Raw genomic sequence first — 11007 nt, 5'->3', positions numbered from 1 at the left:
AGCTCCCACGCTGGGTGTTTGGATTGCAGGGTAAGAGATTCAGAGAGTCTCAATACCCTGGCTAGGAGCCTGTGAGGTAGTGTCAACTTGTTACCAGGATGGCTTCTTGAATTACGGAAGGAGTAATGGCCCTTTCTGAACAAAGTAGAAAAACTGGGATTACTGTGACATGGTGGAAAAATGGATTTAAAAGGTTAAGGGAATTGGGTATGCTGGAATGGATTGGAGGATTTATTAGATGATTATGTTCCATGGGAAGGCTCAGTGGACACGTTATTTAACAGGGCCATAGAAACGTCCACTGATGGTGGCGTACAAGCATCTCTAAAAATCCGTGGTAGCTCTCAGTAGGCCAGATCCGACAGTAGGAAGGGAAAGCAGAGTTCAGCTTGCTGATAGCAATGTATGACAAGATTCTGAAAAATAGTGGCTGAAGTGGCAGTGCCCAAATGTCAAGAGTCAGGGGGTTACAATTAATGAGAAAGTGAGGGTGGTAGTCAAGGGGTCCTAACCTGCAAAGAGTTATGGAGAAGGCTAATACAACATAGCACCTTAGGGACAAAACGAATGGGTAGCTAACAAGAATACGACTCAGTTTATGCCATTAGATCAAATTAAGGATGGATTACATGGAGGCCAATGAAATGATAGCATCCCTTGCTCAGTTTCTGGACCTGAGTCACTTTTCAGACCTGTAGCCCAGACTGAAGAGGTGGAAAGACTATGAATCCCTGTCATCTGTACCAGGTAATGATGCCCTTTGGTGTTTCCTCAAAGGGACCCATAGCCATTTGCCCTGATAATTCTGTGCTTAGGAAAGGGGAAATATAAGGGATTTCAAGGATTGTTGAACACAAAAATTAATTGACATTGATAATTCAGATACTCAGTGTCCCTGTTGCTTCTTCGCAGTGGGTGAGGGAGGAGTTGGGTTATTCAAGGAGTCCTGGGAAAGTTTAAGCTTACAGTGGTTTCACAGCATGTGTGGAAGGCCAGGTGGAAGCCTCCAAAACTGCCCACCCTCGTGTCTTCTCACTTCAGGCAAGATAGTAATACACAATAGTATCACTTGGCAGGACGCAGTACCATCCTTAAAGATCTAAAAGATGCAGATGATCATCTCATCATATGTATGTTAACTCACCATTTGGGCCCCTGCAGAAACTTTATGGATCCTAGAAGATGGCTATAGACAAGCTCAACGAAGTAATAGCCTTGATTGCAACTGCTATGCCAGATGTTGTGTCTTTGTTAGAGCAGATACATGTGGCCCAAATACATGGAATATCTTGGTTTGCGCAAAAGCATTATTTTTTCTGAGAGGGGAATCAGAAACAATTTGCATTCACATGGAATGGACAACAATATACATTTATAGTTTTGTAAATGATGCCACTTTATCCTAAAGAACATAGATCTGTTGCATAATGACTACGTTGAGGCTGGATGAACAAGTGGTTAGAACATTGAGAACTTGGTAGGAGATGTGTTCCAGAGGGAGGATCTAAATCTTATGAACTTTCAGTACATAAACCTTATAAACTCTGCCACACTCCTAAAATTTTTAGGGTTCCAACAGTGAAGGACAGTTTGATGCATCCTGTCTAAAGTATAAAGCAAATGACCGTGTATTTTCTTATGCTGAAGAAGGATGCACAATGCTTGGTGAGCCATCCTGAGTCCTGGAGGCAGCATATGTCACACCTGAGGATAGTGTTCCAGCGAGTATTAACAGTTGATGCAAAAGGCTGCCTGTTGTGAGTGGAGCCCCCAGCAGGAAAGAGTTCTGCGGCTGGTCTAGGTTGCGGTGAAAGTAGCTCTGCTTTCTGGGCCACAGAGTAGATGCTATTATATTGGAGAAATTAGTGATGGGATAAGGTGTGATGTAGCAAGCCACGGCAGGAGAATCACAATGCTGATCTCTGGGTTATAGAGGAAACTTATGCCATCTGCATTTAGAGACTCACTTACTCCCAGAGGCAGAAAGAATGGTTTCCAAATTACCAAGGCCTATCTAGTTACCAACACTGTGAAATGTCACCTGTTAGCAGCAGGGGCATCATCCCTTTGGGAGAAAAATCAGAGCAGCCACCCCAGAATGGTTAGTGGTTCATTATCAGTGGAATAGATTCACATTCTTGGAATGGGCTTACCTTTTCTTCCTGCACGGCCTCATCCAGCATTGGGGGGCTTATGGAATGTTTGTTTCACTGGCCTGAAATCCCACAAAATATATGTCAGGCCATGGAATCACCTTTGAAGTAAAGGAGGTTGCAATAATAGGTCTGTGACCATGGGATTCGCTATCACATAGTGCACCACTCAGAAACTTCCTACCCAATGATATGGTGCAATGATGTGCTAAAAACACACTGAAGCAGCAGTTCAGAGGAAATACTGTGTAAGAATTTCACACCATCCTTCAAGTTACAGATATGCATTGAATCACAGGTATTTTTATTTCAATGTGTTTCTAATAGGAAAATGCATGTGTGGTAGGTTGAATAGTGTTACCCCAAAAGTCATGTTCTTCTGGAACGTCAGAATGTGACCTTATTTGGAAGCAGGGTCTCTGCAGATGTAAGTAGACAAGATGAAGTCATACTCGGTTAGAGGGCGCTCATATCCAAAGATGATGACACAAGACACACAGGGAAGAAAGCCATGAGAAGGTGGAGTTAGAGATTGGCGTGATTCAGCCACAAGCCAAGGAATGCTAAGCATTGTCCCAAACCACCAGAAATGGGAAGAGAAGCATGGAAACGATATCCCTCAGACCCTCTAAAAGTAATTAATAAACACTGCCAACACCTTGATATTGCACTTCGGGCCTTCTGAATTGTGAGAGAATACATTTTCTGTTTTTTTAAGTCATCTAGTTTGTGATAATTTGTTATAGCAACCCTAGGAAGTTAATATGCCATGGGAATTAAAGGTGGAAGCAGGAGTTGCCATCATTCCCAGCGATTCACTGGGAACATTATGCTTTCCATCTCTGCACCCCTGAGTTCTGAATGACTAGAATTCTATGTCCTCAGAGGGGACACCTTTCTTCAGGGGACTGAATAAGTGCCACCATTGGATTATAAGCTATACCTGCCACCCTGATGTTTGTGGCTTTCTATATCTAGGGACTAAAAGCCAAGAAGAGAAATCACTGTCTTGGCAGAGATGGGTACCTTTCTTCATTAGAAGGAGGTAGGGCTGCTTTTACATGTTAAGGATAGGGAAGATTATAAGTAGAATTCAGGCAAGAGTTTTCTAGGTGCTCCTTTGCCCACTTGTGGGTATAAATGAACATCTATGGACATAGCCAACAGCCCCAGGCTATGAAGGTCATAGTGACTAGACTCTTGGGAATGAGGGTTTGGGTTATACTGCCAGATAAATTACCAATACTAGAAGAGGTGGTAGCTGTCAGGTAACTTCAGGACCTGCCTCAGCTTCAGAGAGCTGCCTTGGCTGAAATAAAATCCTTCCCAGAAGAGAGCAGGCATCTGGCTAATTTAGCTCAACAAGGCCCATCATGACAAATAGCTATGAAGTGATGATCCCTATACAGAATGTAATAGCTGACACTTAAGAACATGGGGTAATATGCTTCTTCCTCTACATTTTGGTAATGGTTTGGCAAACTCCTTACTGGAATATTGTAATGATGTATGTAAGGTTGACCTTTTATAAGTCACCTACAAGCTTTTGCTCATGCAGAATGTATTAGTCCATTTTTGAAAGTGAACAGACCATATAGCATGGTCACCTGTGCCTTAGAGAATGACTAGTTACTTACTTGCCTAATGGGAATAATTCAAAGAATGAAGCTTAATATGTTAAGCCCTAATAATATTCTGTGGAACTAAACATAGTATAATGCTAAATCAGACATATGGAAACATTTTAAATAAGAAATGCCATGTAAACAGAGGCAAGGGATTTTTTTTTTTTTTTTTTTGAGATGGAGTCTCACCAAGCTGGAGTGCAGTGGCCCTAACTTGGCTCACCACAACCTTCGCCTCCCAGGGTCAAGTGAGTCTTCTGCCTCAGCCTCCCAAATAGCTGGGATTACATGCATGCACCACCACACCTGGCTAACTTTTGTATTTTTAGTAGAGACGGGTTTCGCCAGGCTGGTCCAGAACTCCTGACTTGAGGTGATTTGCCTGCTTTGATCTCCAAAAGTATTGTAATTACAGGCGTGAGCCACCATGCCCAGCCTGGGCATTTTTGATGAAGATCTTTGGTGAGAAAGCAAAATAATATGCCAACTGCAATTTGCTAATTTAAATAACTCAATTTAGCCACTACACAGCGGTACTTTTATATTAAATCCCAGTAAAAATTCAGTTAGCATTTGTTATATACCTGTCATCCAAATACTAGAGTACTAGGATAGATGAAAGATTTAAAGGTAAATACGGTATTATGTAAACTGTTCGAGCTTAAATTTTATCAGTGAAAATAAGATGCAGTACAAGGTGAATGGTAGCTCACATTTGCTAAGTGTTCCCTGTGCTGCCCAAGCTGTTGTACCTGCATAGACACATTGAATTCTCACAACAGAGGCAGTGCACAGTGCTTAGCTCCCTAAGCAAGCCGGGTCCTCTCCTTACCCTGCTCTGCCGAAAGCTGTTCCCATGAACTTGGCAAGGCAGGTCTCACACCACAGTGTTTCACTAGAAGTAGGTAGTTAGGTTCCAGGCAGCCTGTGCTCAGAACTCAAAACTGTCCCAGGCCATAAGCTTTCCCAGGGAGACAGCAACCAGTTTTCAGGCCATGTCCTTCCCCGTCCACCTGCATATCTGGGGCACACAGCTCCTGTGCTTGTGGCTGCAGCACACTTCCCACTTGCCCCTTGGTTCTGGCCAAGGGAGTCTGTGTCCAATGGAGATCATATTATAAATCTCAGTTGGGAACTTCTTTTAACCTGTGACTGCTGCCTGAGTCAGCTGACAGACTTCCATGTGGTCATCTGTGAGGTAGAATCAGAAATAGCTTCCCTCTGTCCTAACTGGAGACTGGGATTGCACACAAAGTACTTTGTACTGCTGCTCTTCTCCTACACTCCCCACCACTTACTAAGTCATCTCCAGCACTGGGTAGAGTTAAGGTCGTCCTCTATGACCAGGATTGCCAGAGTTCCCCAGGGAGAGGTGCATATCCTGGAGGTAGTTTATCCCCCTCCCACACTGGTGTCTGGCTCATGAATTTTTACCTGGGTTTGTGAACTGACAGAAGGGAGTTTATCATTTTTGGTAAATGTTTATTGCCACTTACAGTTAATAAGTAGGTGGAAGCTTGCACCGCCTCACAACCAGGAAGCAATGCAAACGTGTCAAGCTGGATATTGCCTGCTACACCAATGAGCAACTATATCAGAGATGTAACCCATTCCCTAAGCCTATAGACGTGATAGCTCTTTGTTCTTTTAGATGCTCAACAGCCTCTCACATGAAAGATTTGTCCAAGGCTAATTCAGCACTATTCTTGTGTCAGAATGTGGTCAATTATTGGTTGGAAACAGTTACTAAGAATTCTTGGAATCAGTAATTGAACATAGGATCATTTAAGGATGCAGCCTAGGGTGCTATACTTAAAAATATAGGCCACAGAGCTCTAAATGTTCATTTGTCCAAATATGGGGAAATGCCTCTGTAGGATTCTAACAATCTAAATATTTTAAACAACTCTAAATTTGCTTTGGGTATCACTAATTTTTGCCAATGAGAAACCTATTTTTATACTCATTATGTGAATTATAAAAGTGTCAACGGTTGCCAAGATCTAAACTAGTTGAAGCTTATTTATTAGCCACCCCATAAGTGTGACCTTTCCAATTAAATGCTAGCTAATTATACCAGAAACGTAAATTCCCGATTTAGGTAACTGGCTTCTCCTACATATAGACTGAAATGAGCTAACAATTTATATCACATTAGATATGTTCAACAATTTAAAATAAATTACAGATATAAATATACCAGCAAAAGGTGCTACTCATTAAAGAAGACAATTACTATCCTAATTAACTGAATTTATATACAACTAGGGATTCCAGCTATGAAGTTGACTGAATTCTTGTTAGTTATTATAAAAGATACATTGAACTTTATTTATAGTTGCTGTGTCAATAACTCAAGTAGACACATAGTCTTTTTCTCCAGATTCATATTATACATATTGTATAAGTTTTTTTTGTAGCCATGGAAGTTAGCACATCCTACACAGCTTTATCACTTGACTAAATTTTTCATTTCTTTGGTTCTTCAGAATCCTGGGAAATAGCAATAGGAATTCTCTTTAACTGTAAAGACCTTTGAATATGATGGAATCTTTCATTCTTAACTATAATTTCAGGATCCTTGAACGCTTATGGATATTTTTATCAGTTGAATCCTACATATTTCTTATGGCTTTGTGTAACTTATAATAACAACCTATAATGTCGGTCTACTGATATAATTGCTATTATATCCCATTGCAGGAGACATTCAAGTATAAGAACTCCTTCTTTTCTAAGGGATTATTCTCAGGAAGAAAACATACAATGTTATTTTAAGGTGTATATGACATATTACAGTGGCCCCCAAATCTATATCTCTGACCCCAATTACTTTCCTGAATTCTGGAGTTTTATTTCCAGTGTTCTACTAGACATTTCTACTTACATATCTAATAAGTATCTCAAGCAATCATGGACAAAATAGAGTTGAATTTTGCACCTCACCTCTTTAATCTCTTCTTCCTTACATCTTTCTCGTCACAATACAAAAGCATGAATATTCATTCATATACTCAGGCTAAAAACCTAGGAGTTATTCTTGATTCCTCCCTTTTTCTTGCCCATTCCTCCTGTTCTATCCACCCCATCATTATGTTCTGTTGCCTCTGCCTATAAACACAACCTGAGTCACTCCATCCAAGTCACCATCATCTCTCAGCAGAACAATTTCAATATATCTTTAACTGGTCTTTTTGCTTCTGCCCCTGCTCTTCTGTCATCCATTCTTCATGAAGTGATTTTGTTAAAATTGAAGTCAGATGTTCTTTCCTCCCCAAAACTCTCCAGAATTTTTTTTATCACACTCAGAATAAAATCCAAACTTATTACCTATTTTTTACAAGATATGATCTTTGTAAATTCTCTGCCCTCATCATCTATCCACCTCCATCCTCAGTAGACAATGGTCAGAGAGCTTTTTTATTTTCCTTAAACTCACTGAGCTTATTTCTCTCACAGGGATTTTGCTGTAGCCCTTCCCTCTGAACAGAATACCATTTCCTCTAATTGTAGGAAGGCTGATCTTTTTGAATAATTAAAATTTCAGTTTAAATCACGCCTTGCTGTTCTCTATCACTACACACTATTTGAATTCTGTCCATTGCATTTATCAATACTTACATATATTTTTGTGGTCACTATTTGGCTTTAACAATAATATGCACAGATCAGGCCTATTTTGTTCACTACTATATTTCCAGGGCTTATGGGATGTGATATTTTTAATGTGTGTTTTAAAAAGAACAAACATTCAGAATATAATCTAACTCTTCAAATATCTATTGATAATTTCATCCAAGTGTTCCATAAGCAGCTCAATATTTAATTCCATAAATCTTTTTTCTGTATTCCCTGTGACAAAGAACATCACCACCTGTCCGTGTGATGTTTCTTAGTGCTCTCATAGGTGACTTACAAGTCCAGAAAAAATTATTCAGAGACTACATTTTTTTAATATGTGAATTTGATTTGGTTCTATGAATTTGATTATTATTTTTATTAATATGAACATTTTAATCACCTTTAAATTTGTTTTAACCAGTTATTTATATTTCTTTAAAAATTTCAACTACTTTTATATATCTATTGTACTTAATATTTCTTTTAGAATCACCTCATCTGACTCACTATCAACACAGATGTATATATACCGAGTCTCACATTCTCTGAAATGTTGCAGTATTGCTTATATATAAATAATAAAAATTAACTTTAAAATAACAAGTCTAATTCAACCATCAATTTATACATTTTATACCATAAATAGAAAATAATAAAAGAAAAAATTCTCATAAACCTAAAATAATGAATATGCACAGTTTTGTTCTCTTTACACAAAAATATTAATATTAAGGAGAGAGCTGGAGCAATATGGCTGAATAAAAGCCTCCAGAAATACTTTCTTCCCACAAGAATACCAATTTGAACAACTATCCACACAAAAAGCTACCTTCAGAAGAACCAAAAGTCAGGTGAGCAATCACAGTACCTGGTTTTAACATCATATTAAGGAAAGAGGCATGAGAGGGTAGGAGAGACAGTCTGGAATCATCTACATCACCCTCCCCCATCCACTGGCCATGGCTGTGTGATACAGAGACAGAATCTGCGCACTTAGGGGAGGGAGAACACGGTGATTATTCTTGCATTAGAACTCAATGCTGCCCCATGACAGCAGAAAGCAACATGCGTCACAACTCAGCCAGCACCCACAGAGGGAGCATTTAGACCAGCCCTAGCCAAGGTGGAATCACCCATTCCAGTGGTCAGAACCTGAGTTCTGGCAAGCTCTGCCACCAGAGACTAAAGAGCTGTGGGGTCTTAAATAAACTTGAAAGGCAGTCTAAGACACGAGGACCATAATTCCTGGACAAGTCCTGGTACTCTGCTGTGCTCAGAGCCAATGGACATGGGGTACACATGACCTAACGAGTCACTATCCAGGGTGAACAAGGGAATGTTTGTGTCAACCTTCAGCTGACCCCAGGCAGCACAGCTCACATCTGCAAAAGAGACTTCTTTCTTCTGCTTCAGGAAAGGAGAGGCGGGAGTAAAGAAGGCTTTGTCTTGCAACTTGGATATCAACTCTGCCACAGTAAGACTGGGCACCAGGCAGAGTTCTGAGGCCTTATTTCAGAACCTAGCTCCCAGAAGACATTTCTAGACATATACTGGGCCAGAAGGGAAGTTGCTACCTTGAAGGGAGGGAACCAATCATGGCAGGATTCATCACCTGCTGACTAAAGCGAACATGGACCCTGAATAATCAGCAGGAGTCCCCAGGAAGTACTCACCATAAACTTTGGGTAAGACTCAGAGACGTCCTAGCCTCAGGTGTGACCCAGCATATTCCCTGCTATGGTGGCCATGGGGAGAGACTCCTTCTGCTTGAGGAAATAACAGGAAATAGTAAAGAGAACTTGGTCTTGCGGCTGGGTACTGGCTTGGTAACAGGGAATAGAGCATGAAGTAAGCTCCTGGGTCTCTGATGACAGGCCTTGGCTCCTGGATGACATTTCTGGCCCTGCCTTGGGTCAAAAAGGAGCCCACTGCCCCTAAGAGAGAGTCCTAGAGGCCTGGCAGCATTCAACACATGCTGACTGAGGAATGGGCCTTGAATGAACATTGGTGGTAGCCAGTATCTATCCATCTATCTATCTATCTATCTATCTATCTATCTATCTATCTATCTATCTATAGTTTATATACTCTATATATATAGTTTATAACTATATATATATATATAGTATATAACTATATATATATATATATAGTTTATAACTATATATATATATATATATATATATATATATATAGTTTCAATTATATTGAGGTATGTTCCTTCTATGCCTAGTTTGTTTAAAATTTATTTTACTTTAAGTTCTAGGGTACATGTGCAGATCATGCAGGTTTGTTACGTAGGTATACACATGCCATGGTGGTTTGCTGCCTCCATCCCCCTATCACCTACCTTAGGTATTTCTCCTAATGTTATCCCTCCCCAATCTTCCCAAATCCTGCTATCCCTCCCTTAGCACCCCCACCAACAGACCCACATGTGTGATGGTCCCCTCCCTGTGTCTGTGTGTTCTCATTGTTCAACACCCATCTATGAGTGAGAACATGCAGTGTTTAGTTTTCTGTTCTTGTGTCAGTTTGCTGAGAATGATGGTTTCCAGATTCATTCACGTTCCCACAAAAAACATGAATTTCTGAGAATGATGGTTTCCAGATTCATCCACGTCCCCACAGAAGACATGAACTCATCTTTTTTGTGGCTGCATAGTATTCCATGGTATTTACGTGCCACATTTTCTTTATCCAGTCTATTATTGATGGGCATTTGGGTTGGTTCCAAATCTTTGCTGTAAACAGTACCACAATGAACATACGTGTGCTTGTGTCTTTATAATAGAATGATTTATAATCCTTCGGGTATATACCTAGTAATGAGATTGCTGGGTCAAATGGTTTTTCTATTTCTAGATCTTTGAGGAATCACTGCTCTGTCTTCTACAATGGTTGAACTAATTTACCCTCCTCACCAAGAGTGTAAAAACATTCCTATTTCTCCACATTCTCTTCAGAATGTTGTCTCCCGATTTTTTAATGATCGTCATTCGAACTGGCATGAGATGGTATCTGGATGTGGTTTTGATTTGCATTTCTCTAATGACCAGTAATGATGAGCGTCTTTTCATATGTTTGCTGCCACAAAAATGTCTTTTTTTTTGAAAAGTATCTGTTCATATCATTTGCCCACCATTTGACGGGGTTGTGTTTTTTTTCTTATATATTTGTTTTAGTTCTTTGTAGATTCTGGATGTTAACCTCTTGTCACATGGGTAGCTTGCTGTACAGAAGCTCTGGAGTTTAATTAGATCCCATTTGTCTATTTTGGCTTTCGTTGACAATGCTTTTTGTGTTTTAGTCATGAAGTGCTTGCATATGCCTATGTCTTGAATGGTATTGCCTAGATTTTCTCCTAGTTTTTTTACGGTGTTAGGTCTTACGCTTAAGTCTTTAATCCATTTGGAGTTTGTCAAAGACCGGATAGTTGTAGGTGTGTGTCATTACTTTGAAGGCTTTTGTTCTGTTTCATTGGTCTATATCTCTGTTTTGGTACCAGTACCATGCTGTTTTAATCACTCTGGCCTTGCAGTATAGTTTTAAGTCAGGTAGTGTGATGCCTCCTGCTTTGTTCTTTTTGCTTAGAATTATATTGTCTA

This window comes from Saimiri boliviensis, chromosome 3 (genome assembly GCF_048565385.1).
Source record: "Saimiri boliviensis isolate mSaiBol1 chromosome 3, mSaiBol1.pri, whole genome shotgun sequence".
Classification (NCBI taxonomy): Eukaryota; Metazoa; Chordata; class Mammalia; order Primates; family Cebidae; genus Saimiri; species Saimiri boliviensis.
Note: the sequence above shows the minus strand (reverse complement) of the source record.